Consider the following 19,912-nt stretch of genomic DNA (forward strand, 5'->3'; position numbering starts at 1 on the left):
AAAACAGCAAAATTGTGCAGATCAATTCACTTGACAGCAGTTCAACATTCCAGTTGAAATTTTCTTTAAAGAACAAATCTCTGTATGTCAAAAAGGAGGAGAGGGACAGAAAAGCAGAGCTGGGACTGTATAGCACAGAGGCTCAGAAATGAAGAGACAGGCACTGCCACACCAGGATGATCACTCAAGGGTGTGACTGGAGAAGAACAAGAGAAGCAGACTGTTCTGACAGACATGGCACCAAGGAGAGGAGTAACAGCTGACGATGAGCCAGGGAACAGGGCCTGATGACAAGCCTGGGAAGGCAGGTCCAGAGAATGGAGTCACCACTGACAGGAAACATGCCCAGAACATCTGCTGGCTTCTCCCTTGCTTTCTAACACTGGTGTTTTTGTGCAAGTAAAAATAAGATTCTCTCCTCTACAGTCTCTCTGCCCAAGCCAGACTACCCTGTGTGCTGCCCCTAGACACATCTCATAGCTTGTCTCCTCCAAGCCTGTCTCCCTGAGAACTTCTCCTCTTCCGTCCCCTTGCATCTGCCCATTAATTTTGGCACCTCTCTAAGCCACCTTTTTCTGCAGTGACATTTTAATTCCAGATATCCTATCAGGAGTTCTAAAATTTTGCATTATTGCTGTTATTCGGTAAATGTAATCGAACCTGCTTTACTAACACTAATACAAACAGTTAACACTAAAATAGTATCCTAATGGTCTTACATATATTAACTCATCTAATCTTTGACCACAACTCTATGAGGCAGGGCCTATGACTAACTCCACTTAACAGGTGAAAAAACTAAGGCAAATAGAGGTTAAATGATTTGTCCAAGGCCAGCCAGCTGGTAAGTGATGGTGTGTATGTCAGTCTGCTGGGGCTGCCACAACAAAATACCACAGACTAGGTGCTTAAACAACAGACATTTATTTTCTCATTGTCCAGGGGCTAGAAATCCAAGATCAAGGTGCTATTAGAGTTGGTTTCTGGCGAGGGCTTTCTTCTTGGCTTATAGATGGCTGTCTCCTCCTTATGTCCTCACATAGCATTTCCTCTGTGCCCATGAGGAAAGAAAGATCTGGTGTCCCTCTTCTGAAAAGGACACCAGCCGTATTGGATTAGGGGTCCAACCTTATGACCTCATTTAAACTTAATCTCTTCCCTAAAGGTTCTGTCTCTAAATACAGTCATATTGGGGGTTAAGACTTCAACATATGAATTTTGGAGGAACACAATTCAGTCCATAACAGTGTGGAATGATTTTTTTTCATTCATTCATTTACTGAGCAACTAAGAATTGCCACTCTTAGGTTAAATGGCTGGAGACATAGCAGTGAAAAAGGCAAATATTGGCTTTGTTCTTAAGGACTTTTTTTTTTTTTTTTGAGATGGAGTCTCCCTCTGTCTCCCAGGCTGAAGTGCAGTGGCGCAATCTCAGCTCATTGCAACCTCTGCCTCCAAGGTTCAAGCGATTCTCCTGCTTCAGCCTCCTGAGTAGCTGGGATTACAGGCATGCACCACCATGCCTGGCTAATTTTTTTGTATTTTTAGTAGGAAAAGAGTTTCAGCATATTGACCAGGCTGGTCTCGAACTCCTAACCTAAAGTGATCTGCCCACCTCAGCCTCCCAAAGTGCAGGGATTACAGGCGTGAGTCACCATGCCTGGCTTAGGAATTTAAGTCTAGAGGGAGAGGGTAGCAGCAGGCAAGGAACAGGTAAACACATCAATCAGCTGGATAATTCAGACAGTGGTAAGTGCTACAAGGTCATAGAATGTGTGACTGGGACTGTTTTGGCCAAGCATGTGCAGACCCAGGGAAAGAGATTCCCAGGTAGAACAAAGGCAAGGGCAAGGGCCTTGAGGCAGGAACGTGTAGCATATTAGAGGAACAGAGGAAGGCTGCTTTGGCTGAGTCAAGGAGAGAGTGAAAGAAGAGCTTGGAAAGGAAGCAGGCAACAGGCCATAGAATGGCTTCGTAGGCTACGAGAGGGAGTTTATATTTATTCTAAGAGCAATGGGCAGCCACAAGAGTTTGCAATCTGATCAATGCTTTTAAAAGACCCCTGTAACAGAGTAAAGATACCTCATAGCAATGTAAGAGTGCAAATAGGGACCCCAGTGAGGAGGCTCTTCATTCGTTCACCCAGCAAATATTTAAGGAGCACCTACCGGCCACATAATGTGCTGAAACCCACTCTCAGGGAGCACAGAGCCTCCTGGGTTGCAAGAGGGGACCTCACCTACCATATGTGCTCCTAGTGCAGGATACTTCTAATCTTCCACTGAAATGTCAAATGAATCAAGACATGCCTGAGGGCTAAACTTTGTTGTCCAGGCTGCATGTGGGGAAGGAGTTCAGAAGAAAGAAAGCGCTGGCCGGGGTGAGAGCCAGACTGTGGCCACGGCATCTTTGAAGATGTGGAACTCAATCCTGGCATTCAAAGATGGCATTCAAAGATGAGCATAGGAGAGAAGCAGGTGCCTTTCTTTCAATGGCTGCAGAACCATGTCTAAACACCTCCCCATGCACATATGCATTTATAAACAACACTTCAGGCTGGGCACCAGCTCATGCCTGTAATCCAGCACTTTGGGAGGGAGAAAAAGGAGGATCGCTTGAAGCCAGGAGTTCCAAATCAGCCTGGGCAATGTAGTAAGACCCCTGTCTCTACAAAAAATTTAAAAAATAGCTGCACGTAGTGGTGCACACCTGCAATCCTAGCTACTCAAGAGGCTGAGGCTGGAGGATCACTTGAGCCCAGGAGCTTGAGGCTGCTAAGAGCTACAATTGCACTACCATACTCCATCCTGGGTGAGAGAGCAAGGCCTTATCTCAAAAAAATTTTTTTGTAATAACACATCATACTGTTAGAGTACTTTCAAATATAACTACATAAACGTCTTATGAAAGTACACGTAACAGATGTGCTGGTTCCTTATGTTTTCCATCTGAATAAATACAATGCTCCTTCAGTTTAGACCCAACCAGGAAACCTGTACCATAGCCCTGCCTGACTCTATGCTTCCCCTTCTACCCTCAGTCAAGGGCAGCTGGGGAATGCCCTGATGCACAGGCAAGGGTGAGAAGTGCGCAGATGCAACCCATAGCTAGAAGGTAGACATGGCAGGACCTGCTGTTGGATTGAGTGTGAGGGAAAGGGGAACCCAGGATGACTGCAAGATCTACAGAGGACAAAGGAAATACACATTGAGGGGGAGTGGAAACAATGAAGATCTAGCACCAGCTTAGCTACTAAGAGGCTATTTGATTCTAGGCAAGCATTTCCATCTCTAGATCTCAGTTCCTCATCAGGAAAATGACACTTCTAAAACTCAATAACTGGCCGGGCCCGGTGGCTCACGCCTGTAATCCCAGCACTTTGGGAAACTGAGGTGGGCGGATCACTTGAGGTCAAGAGTTGGAGACCAGTCTAGCCAACATGGTGAAATCTCGTCTCTAGTAAAAATAAAAAATTAGCTGGGCATGGTGGTGGGCATCTGTAATCCCAGCTACTTAGGAGGCTGAGGTGGGAGGATTGCTTGAACCTGGGAGGTGGAGGTTGCAGTGAGCCAAGATTGTGCCACTGCTCTCCAGTCTAGACAACAGAACAAGACTCTATCTCAAAACAAAAACAAACAAAAAAAACTCAATAACTAAATTATATATGTTATAATATTTAATATCTACCAAAATTTATAAAATGAGATGACAAACATTTGTATAACCACCACTGAGCATAAGACACACAGCACACCAACGGAATTGAAGGCCCTCTGTGTACCCATTCCTACGGCACTCCCTCCCTCCTGCACCCACCCCAGATAGAATGATACAACCATGCTACTAAATCTGACATTTATCATCTCAAGTGCCCTCTTAAGGTTTAATAATAATTCTGTTAATTTTATGATTTGACAAGACCTCTTAATTTTTTGGTGTAATGGATTTGTAGTGGACAGAAATCTTCCATACCTACTATCTCATCTGATTTTCACCAAAATCCTATGAGGCTGCGCTAAGCTTGGGAAGATTCTCTCCAGCTTTTCATATGAGCAAAGTGAGGTTCAGAGTGTGATATGTCATAGCACTTAGCATCTTGACCACGTTTCATCGCATTTCATGCCTTGTTTTCCATTGCTAGTTATTTTTTCATGTACATTTGTATCCATCACTAGACTGTAAGTTCTTGAGAGCAGTGATCTCTCTCCTGAAGCTGTGGCCAGTGTGGTAAGGTTACAGGGCTCAGGCTTCAGTAAAAATAAATAAACACCCAGTGATGAGGGGAAAGTAGCTCACGTTATGGAGAAGCTTCTGAAGCCTGAGATAACACAGATAAGGGATGTAGAAACTGGACCTGAAGAGAGGACTAAGACACAGGATGCCCAGCAGAGTATGACGGAGCTCCATGGACTGGAACCCATGACACAGCATGCTGGGCAAAATTTGGCTCTCATAAGTCGTGCCCCTGATGTTTGAAAAGGCAAAACAAGGAAGTTTTCAGAAGAGCTGTAAGAAAGCAGAAGGGTTATCCGGTTCACTTGTTGCCATAATCCTGGACTTTCTGCAAACACATCATACACCATGACATCATGATGTGTAATGGGATCATATCACAAAAAACCAATGTAATGCCATCAAAAGCATGACCCTTTAAGAATATTTCAGAATTCACACATGTAGGACCAGGGAACTTTAAGGAAAGGGTATTAAAGACAGCCATGATCTACGGCTGGACACGGTGGCTCACACCTGTAATCCCAGCAGTTTGGGAGGCCGAGGTGGGTGGGTCACCTGAGGTCAGGAGTTTGAGACCAGCCTGACCAACATGGAGAAACCCCGTCTGTAGTAAAAATGCAAAATTAGCCTGGTGTGGTGGCACATGCCTGTAATCTCAGCTACTTGGGAGGCTGAGGCAGGAAAATTGCTTGAACCCAGGAGGCAGAGGTTGCGGTGAGCCGAGATCACACCATTGCACTCTAGGCTGGGCAACAAGAGGGAAACTCTGTCTCAAAAAAAAAAAAAAAAAAAAAAAAAAAAAAGACAGCCATGACCTTAAAAATTTTGTCTCACTCAAAGCTGGAGTGGAACTCTTTTGTTCCATAGACTTCTCTGACCCTCTCAATTCGTCAGTAGGGAAATGAGAACTTCTTACAAGCCATTGTAAGAACTTCTCCCTTATTTCAGGCATTCCTTATGAAAGCTTTTTTTGTCACATGTCTGGTATCCTTAAGGAAAAATAAAACGTGTTGGCCTTAATGATTTCAACCTTAGACGTAAATGGAACACAGTAATATGCCAGTTAATTTCTGCTTGTGGGTTCCCATTTGTAAAAGTAGGGCTTAAAAATATATTCTAGCTTTCTCAACTATTTTTCGTAAAGAAGAATCATTATGACTGTGAAGACCACTGTGATTTGTGGAATAAATCCATAAATGTATAACCCACACAGATCAACGAAATGAAGCTTCCCTCGGGCATGACAGTAAGTCGGCTGGGCTCTAGGAACAAAATGTGTAAGCACAACACTCACAGAGTGGATATTCTTTCAAGTGATAGAGACAGGGTTGGGAAGGACTCTAGGGTTAGAGCCTTCAATGGGCAGTGCTGTTCATTGTATACACAAATAATAATGACAATTGCTAATATTGAGTGTGGAATGGTTTACCTGCACCTTGTCATTCACACTTTCTTACAAATAATGGGGCACTATTCCTTTTATTTCTTCTACTCTTAGAGATAACAAAAGCTCAGAGTGGTTAGTAACTTACTCTATCACCTAGAGAGCAAATGGGGGAGCCAGGCTTCAAATGTGGGTGTGTCTGCCTCCTGATCCCCAGCTCTTAAGCATTTTGCCATTTCATCTTTCACCAAGGCTCTCCTGCTCTCCAGCATGATCTGGGCTCTGAACTGTTTCTCCACTAGCCATCTGAGGATAGGTTTCCACCAATTCAGCCACCGAGCTGCTGGAGACGGGGGTTATTAGATTACCATCTCAGAACAAAACAAAATCAGTATAAAATCGTAGCCTCATTAGCATGGGACTCAGTCCCCTCAGGTAGCCAGTCTTGGCCATTGATTTTTTATTATATGCAGCAGTTACATTTCAGTTTCTCAAGTTACTGATAGCTACATATGAGTAATAAAATTATAGCAACAACTGGAGTGATGCTAACAATTAGTTTGCCTTGAGTCCAAGGACAAAACAAAGTCTAAAGTGTCCTACTCACTCCTTAGCTCCAAAGTAAACAAGTCTTTCTGCTACTAGTACTGGATGAAGCTTCACAACATTGTCCAGGTGAAAGTACTTAGGGCTGGAGGCCTGTGTAGATGCTTGTAAAGAGGGAGATGCTTTGGCAGATTAAGCCCATTCTGTGGGCTTGTTCTATTTTCTGGAAAAATCTCAAGTATGACAAAATAGCTCCAACTAGTTATTGTTCACCAGCATTTGTCATAAATGTTAGAAATCTTGGCATCGTTTATCTCTATCTCAATCTCATCTCTATCTACATTTATAATTTACTTATGTATTTAAAAAGAAATAGAAAAGAAACACCCTGGTCTAATGGAAAACATCTCAGCTCTTGTGGTTCCCAACCTTTTGGGGTTTGAGAATCAACAACACAATGTTATGAAACCTTTTAGGGTTCGCTATTCAATAGCAAAACAAAAAAAGATAAAACAACTATAAATCCTATCTGGCTGATTTAAATTATAGAGCTCATGCAGCTTGAGCAAACCCTCTTCCCTTAGCCATGGTGTGATTCCTCTTGATTGTGAATCAAGTTTCTGGGCTATTTCTCAGAGAATGAAATTACAAAACACAAGATAGCAGATTTTTAAAAAATTGTCACCAGGTATCCCTGCTGGATATCAAGTGACTGGGTCAGAAACTCAGTTGGAAACTCTGCTTAAAGAAGAGTGGAACAAATCCCCCTTGCCTGGGAGGCCAAACAGAGCATTGTTTTAGTTCCGTAGGAGATAATGACAATGGAATAGAACATTGTCCCGGGTAATGGTCTCCCGCTGGTAGGGAAATGCATAGGCAAAAACAAACAAGGGGCTGAACTGCTACCTTCTTTTTAAAGCAAAAACTGTTGATCCTGGAACTGAGTACCTCCTAGCAGCTTCCATTTGGTTATATTAAGTCTTACATTTGGAGGTGCTCTGGGCTGGGGTGTCGTTGGGTAAATAGGGGGCAGGGTACAGATGTTAAGAGAGCTGCTAGCTCTACTGTTTCTGAACTGCTGGCTTCAGAGATAGGCTTAGGGGACCATTTTGAATTTCATCAGCCACTGGACAAAACAGGCTTTCCATAAAAACACAATCACCACTTCATGCTTTGCTGCCAGCTGAGATCTCCCTGCTGCCATATTCCACCCTCATGCCACCCATTTTATGATTGCCGATTAGACTGATATATATTGCATTGGTAAAGTTCTGCATTTCTTGAAAAGAAAACCTTTATAAAATAAAGAAGAATGAAGCCAATAATCCATTCATTTGACACAGAAAGTCAGCACTTTCCGATTTTTCTCCTTTTTTCCCTTGCAAAATAATATAATATGTAGAGACTGTCTAATGTGTCTCTCAAAACAAGATTTAAATCAGAGATCAAAAGTGGGTAGTGATTTAAAATTCTAAATTTTGGAAAAATAGCAACTATCCTTTCATTTTTGAAACAAAAATAAATGAAAATTCAGGGCCAAAGTCGTCCTTCTGCCAACTGGAGCTTCTGTAGAACACACAGCTCAGACTCTACCACACAGATGGAAAATAGTCCGAATGCATGCTGGCAGTATTCTTTCATTCCACGAACTTCTACAATTTACTTTAAAGCAGCATGGCATTCAAAAGTTGAGGTCCAATTCATCTTTGCTGTTAATGAGACATTTTACAAGTGTATTTTTTTCTTGGGAAAAAAATTTTGAATTGGGTAAAACAAATGGCAAGTGGATATTAAAAAAACAAAAACAAAAACAAAAACAAAAACAAAAAAACACCTCCTTACTTTGACTGGTGATTGACTTGCTTAGAATTCTCTGGGCCAGCTTTTCGTTTCCTGATGGCTGCCATTTCCCCTCCCATTCCAAGTTCTCTCTACTTGGGGCTGACACAGGACGTGGAAATACTAATATGGCTGCTGGGACTCCCTTCGCGTATTTCAGCAAGAGAGTTATTTCATATCAGTGCTCAGTGTCTCTCCAACTTTTCCATTTCCTCTAAGGTCAGGTTTCCCTACAAAGAAGAACGCCATATCGATTGTTAGTAACAGGAACTAAGCATTTGGGGCCAGACACACAACTTTTCTGTGTTTCATGGTGTCACTGGTAGAAGAGGATCCTGGCCTGAATACCCATTGGAAAGAGGCAATTTATATTTTTATTACAGTCATTAATCTGATATTTCTAATTTAAAAACATTCATTTGGAAAAAACTCAATGATGAGACAAAACAGTGTTTTTGCCCTCAGTTACCTGTATGTGATTATCTCAGTTTTCTCCCTCACCTTTCTGGCTTGATGAGGATTCCCTGGTTAAATGCAACTCCAGTACGTAATAAAGGGCATCAGTTACTTTTGAAGGTGCCTTGGCAATCTGGTCACTAATGTAAGTAACCATCACAGAAACCTCAAGTCGAGAGAATAAACGGGAGAATAATAAGCAAAGAGAACTAGCATAGGGACAAAGTTAAGTTGTGGGAGGAGGTAAAAATTTGGTGGAAACAGAAAAACTCTTTAATGTGGATGCTAAGGGACAAGATCAAAGTATAAGAATTTGGATTAGGCAGGATCAGTTCAAGTTGTTAATAAAAATATGTGGGAAGAAACGAAAGCAAACAGTTCCCGGATCAGTCTCCAGGTATTCAGGGCTGGCCAAACACAACGAGAAATGGAAAAGGGGTGATAATTAGTAAAAAATATGAAGGTGCATAGACACTTTGGGCAATTCCGATCTTAACGCCTCCTCTTCCTCAATATCACAGTGCTTCATGCAAAACAAGGGACTGCTTAGAATTCTGTCTTCAGCCTTCATAAATCTGGTCAGGAGTTTCTGCATCTTCCTTACCTTGTCAGCATGCCCAAAATATTTAATGGGATGACCACTCACTCAGTAGGCATGGGATGCCTAAGCCTGTATCATTTCAGCCTTTGCCCTAAAGCAGAGTTCTCCAGTAATGCAAAATTTCCTGTATGAGAACTTCTGCTTCAACAACAGTAAGGTCCCAGGCACACAGGGAAATGCCCAATGCAAAGAATCTGGCAGGAAAATGAATGGTTGTGAAGATTGGGCTCCAACTCCTTTTTAAAAAGAGTTCCAGGAACATGTTTACTGTGTAATTTTGCCATGAGAAAGTTCATGGGAACCATTTTCAAGTCTCAGGAAAGTCTATTTGGTAAGGTAGGAAGTTTGCAAGTTCAGAGACTTTTTTTTTTTAAAGAAACAAATTTCAATCACTTTAATAAACACTTTAAAAGCAATTTATGATAACTGTAGCCTTCCAATGACTACGGCTACACTGAACTTTCCAAGCCGAAACATTCAACCTTGTATTCAGGAAAAGTCCTCTCAACAATTTTGAAAAATATTAAAAATATGAAAGCAATTGTAAAATCACTTTCACCTGTGCAATATCCTTTTTTCATGAATGTCTCCAATTACATAGCTAGGGTTACAGATTTTCACAAACACAGTTTCATTTTTGATAGTTACGTAGCTGTAATTTCAGGCCATTTCACTCTATTGAAAGGTACGGGGGCTGCCTTTGCCCTCTCTTCCTCCTGTCGCTTAAGCCATCCAAGAAAACATCAAGAAATTAAATAAGAAGAGAAAACAAGAGGTAGAGATCGTATTCAAAAGACTGGAGTCCACCACATGAGAAGAATCACGTTTGTAACCGTTGGGGTTACCTCCCTGCTCTGTCTTCCATCTGGGCAATGGGCTAACATCCCTGGGCTGGGGGTGTCTGAGGAGGATGAAGACATCCTCAGCGCTGCAGAGGTGCTAAGAAAACAGCCAGCTGTCTCCTGACTTAGAATTTTTGAATGCTTTCGGGCCTCTCTGAGAAAGCCGTTCCAAATCCACCCCGTATCAATTTGCCTTCTAGAAGCGGCAGGATAAGCACACGGGTTTGGGCAGTGCTTACATTTTGGGTTTATTGGCTTGATGGGGTTGTTTGGGGCGCTCTCAGTCACAAACTGCAGAAGAGTGGGGGCGGGGGACAAGGTGGGGAGGAAAGGGTGGGCGAAGGAGCCGAGAGTAAGACAAGCCGAAGGGTGGAAACTCCGGGAGGGAGAGGAAACGCCGAAGGAGATGTAGAGTCCTGCGAGGGACCGGGAGAGGTAGGAAGGGATCCGAGCCGCAGTCCCGAGGGAGAGCGACCGCGCGCCCCGCAGCCGAGCTGGGTCCCTTCGCCCCGCCCGGAATCCCGGCCCCCGCCCGCCCCACGCAAGTCCCCGTGCCCCCTCCGGGAGGTGGGAGTCGCCGGGACTCTGCGCTCCGCCAGCCTCCGTCGGCTGGCCGGGCCTGGGATCCGCACCCGGAGAGGCTGAACCGAGGCGGACGCAGCCCCGGGTCGGTGGCTCGCCTGGCCGGGTGGGGTGGGAGCGATTTTCTAGCGGTGGCGTTTGCAGGAGGGGAGGAGACAGCGCCACCCGGGGCCTCTCCGAGCACTGCCGGCCAGGCCGGGCTCGGGGGCCGGAGTGAGGGTGCAGGTGGGGCTCCGGGTTCTGCTTCTTGAAGGTGGCGGCGGGGCGCGAAATGCAACCGCGTGGGCCCCGCCTACCCCCCCGGTCCTGTCTTTCCTCGACGCTCGGGAGGCGTCCCGCAGCCCCCTAGTCGCGATGCTCTCGGGTTCCCGGCGTGGACCAGCACGTGGGCCCGGGAGTCGAGTGGGGACGAAGGCATGTTGGCCGCCTCAACTTCCTGCGCCGACGGCTGGGGACGCGGAGAACCCTCTCCGAGCTGGGGTCCCCGCCTGCCAGGCAACCTCACCTCAACGTCTGGCCTGGCCTGGGGCCTCTCGGACTCGGCAGCGGCTGCACTCCTACAGAGCCCAGACTCGCCTTCTCGCTTTTTCCTTTCTGGGCCGGGGCCCTAAACTCCCGGAACTCGCCGCAAGAGGAGCGTTGAAGACAAAAGGGACAGCCCAAGCTGTCCCGCCCGCTGCGCCCGAGGAGCATCCCCTTGGCGCTGCAGGCTGTCGCCTCCCCCAGCACCTGGCGGGGCGGGTGCCAGGCTGGGCCTCTAGACGGTTTCACCGCTGCTTATCATTTCTCCTTCATTTTGCACTGGGGGAGCTGCCCCTCCCTTCGGAGAAAGAGGCCGCGCCTGCACCCAAAGGTAACCCTCGGGTGACCCCGGGAGCGGGGCTGTCTGGCCTTGGTGCGAGACCCCGGGCGGGGAGTCAGAGGTTTCTGTTGCATCAGAGAAACACGGCAGCGTCAAAGAGAAAAAGCTTCCAGTGGGTCTGGGCCTAAAGCTATTTTTATTTAAGTCTCAAATTGTCTAGTTTGCCATTTTGCTTCTATTTAAAAAAAACTATTTCTCAGTGGCATGGGAGAGGGGAGATCAAAGGTGACAGATGGGTATCCCTATGTTGGTGTCAAGTATGACTTCATGTCTGTCGTTTCTTCAGCAGTTGTCCCAGTACCGTCCACATACAGTATCTTCTTCCAAGGACCCCTTGCAATAAAATGGGATATTTCTATTTGGACCGTTCTATGTCAAAGAAGGTTGACAGCAGCGCCAGTCTTACCCAATGATTAAAGGGGGACATTTCCTACAATAAGGTAGAGTCAATGCAGAACCCACAAGCTCATTGATTTCCATCCCTGTGTCGTCAGCTTGTTCACTTTCTCCTAAGATTATGACAATAATAGTAATAATAATACCCAGGACACAAATAACTCTTGAGAAGTCACTTGTAACTACCTCTTCTTGGAGGTGAGAAACACACACATGCATACACACATACATCCCTGTGGACTTATAGTTTATTTTTGTCGGAGGAACTTAGAATTGCCTGAGGTGTTGTGTGTGTGTGTTTTTTTTTAATGATTTATTTACAGACTTGCTAATGCCTCCGCAGAAATCCTGTTTATCAGCCCAATAGTTGTGACAGGGTTAGAAAACCAGTTTAAACTGTTAATCGGCCAGAAAAAGGGCCCTAGATTGATGCCTTTCACTTACCTTTGAAAGGCTATAAAAGCAACGCCATACATTGGGATGAAATTAGACAGCAACAAAATCATTACCTTGACTTCCCACAATAAAGACAACCTTAAAAGGGGGCTATTGATGGTTTCAAATGACATAACGGTGGTTTATATGTTCTTCCTCTGCGCTCACAGAAAGCAATTTTAAAGTGTGAATTCTTCAAAGAACGGGCAAAGCATTCACACACAGACATGCGTTATTTATTGCAAAACGCTATGAGAGAGCGAGAGAGAAACCAAAAACAAAAATCCCAGCAAAAGGAGGCCGAGTCCAAAGAGAATATGTCCGGTTTCTATTTCACCAAGCTCCTGGGCTCACATTTGGCCCCGGAGCCCGGAGTGCTCGGTCTCTTTCCTCGGGACCGGACAGGGAGTGGAGTTACTAGCCCCTTGGATGGGAAAACCCCCGCGCACGTCACCGGGTCCCGTCTGCTCACTGCTTCTGCACATTTTAAGCCTGGACACAGCCTCCTCTAGGATAGAAAGGCATTTCCCAAACATCACCGATTCTGGGGGTGTAGTGGACCTGGCGCTGGGTCCTGGAGAGAAGGTTCAGCCCCCCTTAGAACCTGTACTTTGGGGATGGCTCGTACTTGGGCGGGGGTGGGCCTCCGCCTTCTCCGCCTTCTATCGGACCTTTCTTCGGATGGATTTCTACGTAAACCCGGAAGGCTATCAAATGCAGGCGGCCCACCTCCAGCGCTTTTTTTTTTTTTCCTCTCAAAGGCGGCGCCTGCATTTTCGGGGGCTCCAGCCCAGGCTGAGAAAGTCCCCTCAAACCTCTAATCTGAGGTTGCTCACATGGCCTGCAAAAACCCGACGGGGCACCCCGCCACCCCACCTTACGTTTCCCTAGGGCCAAGTCAGTGGTCAAAAACCAACCAGGTGGTAGCTGCCTTTCCCAAGGAAAGACAGCCAGGACGCCCGCACCGACGGCAACGCGCGGAGGGAGAGGACCGTGCCCTCTTTCGCATGTTACGGGGCGAGGGGGCTGTTGGCGTCAGGAGCGCTCTGGGAAGAACTTTGCAGCGGATTCGAGAGACGGAGGGAATTCAGTAAACGTGCTGCCCCGGGCTGCCGGCTGGAGCCCGACAGATTCGCTGCGCAGCACTGCCCCCTGGTATCCAGCGCCGAAACTGCCCCCCTCCGCAGCTGCAAGGCTCCTCCCTGGGCTGCGCGGGACAGATTTTGTCTCCTTTCCTGGCTACACGCCTGACAGAGAAGCTATCCCGAGGGACCTCAAGAAGTCCCCCAAGCCGTACTCAAAGCCTTTCTCCCTCCTCCTCAAGCGCTCACTTCCCCAAAGAGGACCCGGACCTCTGACTGCCTGAGCCAGGTCCCCAGCATGGTCCGCAACCCTTCTCGACTCCGGCATCCACCTCCAGGCTGATGTCTACCCGGGAGGGGGCTGGGGACCCAAGGAGACTTCGACTACAGGCCCGGGCGAACGGAAGGAAGAGGCTTGCGTTCAGAGAGACTCGTTTGGAGCTGGGACTGTTCATTCTTTAAGGAACACCAGCTTCCAGGGCATCTTTCCTTGGCACCTTGGCTTTCCAGAGAAGAAAGGAAGTGGGTATCAGGGCCAGCCCCTTCTCGCACCCCAGGCTGGAGAGGTAACGAGGTCTTTAGTCACTCAGTCCAAGGGCACCTGAGCGATGGGGGCAAACTTGGCAGGAGCCTGAGCGATGGGGGCAAACTTGGCAGGAGCCTGAGCACCGAGGCGTGATCCGCGGGGGCGCGGGCAGGGCGGGGCCTAGAGCCCCCTTCCGCCAGCCCAGCCCGCCCCTTCCAACCCAACTTGTCTGGCACTGGCTTCTACGGGTGCCGAGAAGAAGACTGCCGTCGTGGGCACAGGGTCCTCGACCCCAGGACGCGCGTGGCCTTTCCCACCCCAACCGGATGGTTTGTCCCAGGCTTTGGGACTGAGCTTGATAGAGAGGTAGGAAGGAAGCGGCGCCAGCTCCAGAGCCAGAGTGGGTTGGGGTCCCAGCTTGGCCACCCTCTAGCTGTGTGACCTTGAGGGGGTTACTTCGCCTCTCTGAGCGCCAGTTTCTTTGTTTTTTTCAGGAATGGTGTGAGGATTGAGGTAATTTCCTTAGGATGCCCACATGTGTTCAGTCAAGGTCGGCCGTGATGGTTGCCAGCGTCCGCTGCAGGAAAGTCCCCCGGGAATCAGCTTGTAGGGTGGGCGCCAGCCGTACTGCACAGGGGCATCGCGGCCTCCGGTTTTAGGAGGGGCAGAAACAGCGCAGTGTCCTCAGCCCTGAGGGCTGAGTTTTGGAGGTCCCGACGCTCCTGGGTTCTCTTCTGCCCGGGTGCAGACTACAGCAGGTGCGCAGGGCTTCGCACACCTCTGCTGTGGGAAGTGAGTCATCTTCGCTTATGATTGCATCTGGCCAGGCCAGCTACGAGAACACTGGGCCTCACAGCTGCCACGTATCCAGCCTTAACCTGTGCCAGGCACGGTGCTAAGAACTATGCATCCACAATCCCACTTCTTCACAACAGCCTCGACAGAAGTAGATGTTTAAGTTTTTAGATTTCCATTTTACAGAGCAGGAAACAGGCTCAGAGAGGTTAACTTCCCCCAAGATCACACAGCTGGTAAGTTGGAGAGCGGGGACTTGAACTGAAACTTCCTTGGAGGCCAAGCTCTGAACCACTAAGTTGGGTGGCATTAGAGAGCCAAGCTCTCGCCCTTCGGTTTCCATTCACGCTGCCCTCTCTGAGCCGCAATTCTCTCTCCTGCGTTGGCACTGGCAGAAGTCGAGACACGCTCCCAGGAATCGCGGGCCGTGGCGCACACTTCCACGCACCCCAGCTAGTTCCAGAGACTCAGAGCTTGTTCTGAGATCCTCTTGTCGAGCCCCCTTGGTCCCAGCGCCCGGCCCGTGTGGTGCTCAGATCAGACTTATCCACCCGAGCACCACTCAGGCCGGCGCCTGGACCAAGGTCCCGGGAAGGAAGCCCTCGTCCCCTTCTCCTGTGGCTTAGCTCAGCCATCAGGGAGGAGCCGGTTAAGAAGTCACAGTCGAAGCCATGACTGCTGTGTCCCGGGGAGGCAGTGGAAGGCGAGGAGCACGGAGCGGGGATACCGCTGGACAACCCCTCCCCGCCGCCCCGTCGGTGTCCTCGCTGCGCAGGGGCTCCCTTGCTGCCCCACTCTAAAAGGAAGCCGTCGCGGCCCAGGGCACAGTAACTAAAAGGCCGTCGGGGACGGAGACGGGAATGAGTGGGCTTGGACTTGAGGTTTCCGAGCCAGCTGCTCCCTAGAGCCGTTCCTGAGCTCGTCAGCTAGCACGTATTTAATGAATGGCCACTGGGTGCTAGGCCTTGCACCCAACCCTTTCGTCCTCCCCCGGGGCTGAGCCGAGGGTGACCCAACACTAGTCGGAGCGAGCTTGGAGACACGGCGCCGGGGCTGCGCTCTGCAGGCCTGGCCTGGTCGCTTTCCACGCACCCCTCTCTCTGTAGCTGCTGCCCCGCCCGGCTCTGCCCGTGGGCGCCCCCTGGCGGCAGGAAGCCGAGCGCGCACCACGCCCTCGGGGCTCCATCCCCACTCACTCCGGCGCCGCTAGCCGCTCCGCCCGCACCCCCAGTTCGCGCTGCGGCGGCCAGCCTCGTCCCCGAAGGCCGACCGAATGTCCCTCAGAGCTTTCCGTGACCGGCCAGGGCGCGTGGCTGTCCGGAGCCCCTCCACGTTCCCCAGCAGCAGGCCCGGCCCTCACTGATCAGCGAGCGCGGATGCCGGTCGCCTCCCTCCTTCTGCCGGGCTCTAGCCCGACGCCAGGCCTCTGGGGGCAAGCGCTGTGCTTGAGAAGAGGAGAAAAGCCCCAAATAAACAAAAACCCAAAGCCCATTCAAGTTCAGGGGTGGAGAACTGTTGGCATCTGAATTTTAAAAAGATCGCCGGGACTCCCAACCACCACCACCAAACACGCTCTTGTCCCCGCCCCCCGCCCCCGACACCATCCCATCCCACACACCCCACGCCCGCGTCCCGTGAACCGAACCTCCAATGCGCCGCAAACTTCTCGGCAGTCACACCTGTGTCCCCGATGCCATCTGCCCACGTCTGTGTGTGAAGCAAACCCCGCTGCCAGACGGGATGGAGAGAGATGGCTCCTCCAAACCAGAATTAGGAGGAAAACGCCGCTGAGGGCGTTTCAAAAACCCAACAGGCGAGCGGGGAAACCTGCATTGTCAGACCTGCTGGGCCCTGAGTTCTAGCCCCATGCACCGCGCCGAGCTAATTCTCCCGGCGACTCTCTGAGGGGTTATTACCACGTAATAATTGATGAGGACACTAAGGGCTAAGAGGAGTTAGTTAACTTGTCCCTGGTTACAGAGTGGGAAGTCAGGGATGGATCTTAACTGGTGGGGCTGTTCCGAGGGCCTGTGAGAGACTGGGTTTCAGCCCAGAGCCCAACACAGCTCCGGTAGAGAAAGTATCGGGTACATTTTTGCCTGCTAATCCGGCGGTAGGAAGTCGATTACATCTTTGATGACTCAGATTTTTGAAACAGCCCCATACAACTTCCAATTATGGGGGCAAATATAATTGTGAAAGTCTATGGGATTTGGAGATGAAGGAGTAGGCCATAGAAACATAACCCAGAACTTACTTGTTTCGGAGAAAAACATTTTATGGAAAATTTCCAACATACACCAAAGAAAAGAGAATATTATAGTGAACTCCCATGCACCTGTCCCCAACCTCCAAATAACGAAGGCAAATCTATTTTATGGCCAATCTATTTCCTCCCCTCCTTCCCACGGACTCTGCCTCCCCAGCTGTCAAAACCTACACACACACTGCTTCCCCTATTCACACAGATTATTTGGAAGTAAAACCTAGACCTTGCCACATTTAATCGCAAGCATTTTCAGCATGTATTGTCAAAAGACGACCACATTACCAAAACTACAATAGCATCAACACAACCACAATACCAAGATATACCCACAAACTTCATATTCCTAAACACCCTGGAGTATCCAGCTGGCTGAAGCTTTATTTTAACCACAATTCCTGGCTAGAGCTTGGTTTTCACTGAATTTCAGCTCTAGGGCCAGAATGACCTGGGTTTGGATCTTGATTTTTTTTCTTTTCACTTATTAGCTGAATGACTCGGGGGCATGACTTACCTTCTCTCTGAGTGTCAGTTTAGTGAAATCTCACATGGTAGTTACAAAGATAAAAAAACAAAACAATGCATGTAAAGAGTTTGGCATAAGCCAGGGAATAGTATCTGTTACTTCTCCTAAAGCTGGACTTCGGTGAGGTTTTAGCTAATGAAGGCTTGAAAATTAGGTTTGAGTTGGGGCATCAAAAGTTTTCACGTTGCAGGGAGGGTAAGACTAGAGCCAGGGATGCACCACACACCCAGTGATCATTCATGAGTTCACCCCTCCCAGGATTAACAACTGAACTCTCAGTGATGTCTTATCTTATAAGGCTCTAGTCTTATCCTCCATGCAATGTGAAACCTTTTCAGGTTCTCCAAGGATCCTCCTAGGTCCGACAGTCATCTTGGGCTTTTCTTGGGGCAGTGCTGGTCTTTCTCCCTGTATTCCTGCCTCTAGCGTGTGGCTGGGCACGTGGGGTCAGTGCTGTCTGCTGAAAGAATGGTTGATGACATCATCCCATCACGTGGCCTTTGCATAGCCAATTCCTTCTGCCTGAGACATTTATGCCTTTTCCCTTAGCTTAATTAACCCTCTCTGAATGGGTCAAATTCCCCTGGCATATGCTCTCAGAGGACCTCAGTGCACTTTCTCTTCAGAGGGTTTATCACTGGTTGAAACGTTAGATTTATTTGTTATTTATTTGTGTGATTACCAGATGGTCTTTCTTCTGTTCTAAACTTCATGAGGGCAGGAATCATGGCTGTTTTCTCATCATTGTATCTTTAACACTTAACGCAGTGGCTAATTGTTGAATGCAAGTGGTTTTTATGGTAGGGGGAGTAGCTAGATTCAGAAACTGGTTTAACCCTAACCCTCACCCTAATCAGCAGTCATAGTAGCTAATTCACAATGCACTATTTTAATATGTTGTATAGGAAATTAATCTCCAGGCAAACTATTGTGCTACCAGGCAAACTAGTCTGGAGGTAATAGAATAGAAAGATCTAGTTAAGATACTTGAATCACACAGATTGTTGAATAAATTTTAAACACATAGTGAGCAGCAAGAGGAAAGAGATGGGGTAGGTTAACACATATACCACAGAAGCAGGTGGGAAGTCCCCTTCCTGAATCCTGGGCCATTTAATATGCAATTTTCACATATTGCCTCCAACCCATATCCCTCCCACCCATATTAACTTTCTCTCTTAATGATGTGGTTACAAGGACCATAATTGAGGATGAGCGAAGGGACCCAACAGAAAGAAGATGCCCGAGGCAACGATACACGCTTTTGCTATTGGAGAGCCAGGGGCAAGTTCTCCTGGCCACAGCAGGAGCATCCATTAGCCTCCTGAACAGCTCTCTCTGTTTACCTGCTTCTTGGGCAGAACACAACTGGGACCATAATGGGTGTCACCGATGGATGAGTGGCTGATTTTGGGAATCAGATAGCTGTCAGCCCTGATGTAGCATGAATGTATCTTACAACTTGGTCTTTTAATGTCTCTCTAATTGGTCCATAGCACTCTGGTTTGTTCTATTATATGTTCCACTTATTGTATCTGTCTTCAACATCTCCCACAGGTTATTGATTTACTCATTATCCATGTGAATTCTGTGAATTCTTCCTGAGTCTCACAGCTCCATCTTATTCATCCCCTCTTCTACTTAACACATCCTATGAATTTTGCTTACATCTTATAATCTACAGACTTGCTTGCTCTCCACATCTCATACTTATTATGAATGTATCCATTTGCTTTTCTTACCTTCTGAAGATTCCCAAATAAAACAGTACACAGGCATTACACAACACATTTATTAAATGCCTACTGTGTGCTAAGCATCATACTAGGCATTGGTAATCCCGACAGGATTCCTCTGAAACTTTCCATCTAGTGGAAAGTCAGTTAACTAATCCACCAGTCCTGTGAAATGATCCACTGTGTCAAGTGCTAGGAAGGGCTGGGGGAGGTCCCTGCTATCTCAAGAATGTGGAGGTGGGCAGTCCAGGAGAGCTTCCTTGAGGATGTGGCATCTGAGGCCTGAGATCTGAAAGGTGAGCTCTAGTGTCCTAGGGTTTCAGAAATCCCTAATAAATAAACATCAAGGCAAAGTGTACTTTTGTTTGCCCTATCTTAGTTTTGAGTCTTATTTTGCCTATTTCTTGTCCAACTTTGCCAGAGAACATTAACCTGTTGTAGTCCCCCAAAAGTACAAATGTTATGTTTTATACAACGATGGGAATGAAACACACCTATTGGCAAAAGATGCTGCAGAACAGTGTTTAGGCTTACAAATGGTTCTAATGGGGATCAACAGCCTATAATTAGAATTTAACAATCCAAGAGAGGAGTAATATGCACCCTGCGGGACAGATTGGAGTCTTTTTCTTTAGTTCTGCAGGTTTGGTGGGTAGACTGGCTCCCGACTTCCTTCCTACAATAACTGTCCTACTGAGGTAAACATGTCACAAACAAGAACAATGAGATCACCAATAATATAAGACTAATACCATAAACAAAAGAAACACCACTTTCGGCTCTGGTGGAATGAAAAACACAA

At 47.7% G+C, this 19,912-nt stretch overlaps 1 long non-coding RNA gene across 2 annotated transcripts; it reads right to left on the bottom strand.

The window, feature by feature from the left end:
- Positions 1-906: 906 nt before the first annotated feature.
- Positions 907-16,469, bottom strand: LOC129006350 (uncharacterized). 2 transcript variants are annotated; one of them, XR_008491975.1, is made up of 5 exons: positions 16,228-16,469; positions 8,009-8,235; positions 5,769-5,963; positions 3,973-4,506; positions 910-1,089 (listed from the first exon to the last, which is right to left on the bottom strand). It is a non-coding gene; the product is annotated as an uncharacterized LOC129006350 (long non-coding RNA). The 2 variants fall into 2 exon arrangements; XR_008491976.1 differs by lacking the exon at positions 5,769-5,963 and having other exon boundaries at positions 907-1,089.
- Between the last annotated feature and the right edge of the window lie 3,443 nt (positions 16,470-19,912).

This window comes from Pongo pygmaeus, chromosome 8 (assembly GCF_028885625.2).
Source record: "Pongo pygmaeus isolate AG05252 chromosome 8, NHGRI_mPonPyg2-v2.0_pri, whole genome shotgun sequence".
Classification (NCBI taxonomy): domain Eukaryota; kingdom Metazoa; phylum Chordata; class Mammalia; order Primates; family Hominidae; genus Pongo; species Pongo pygmaeus.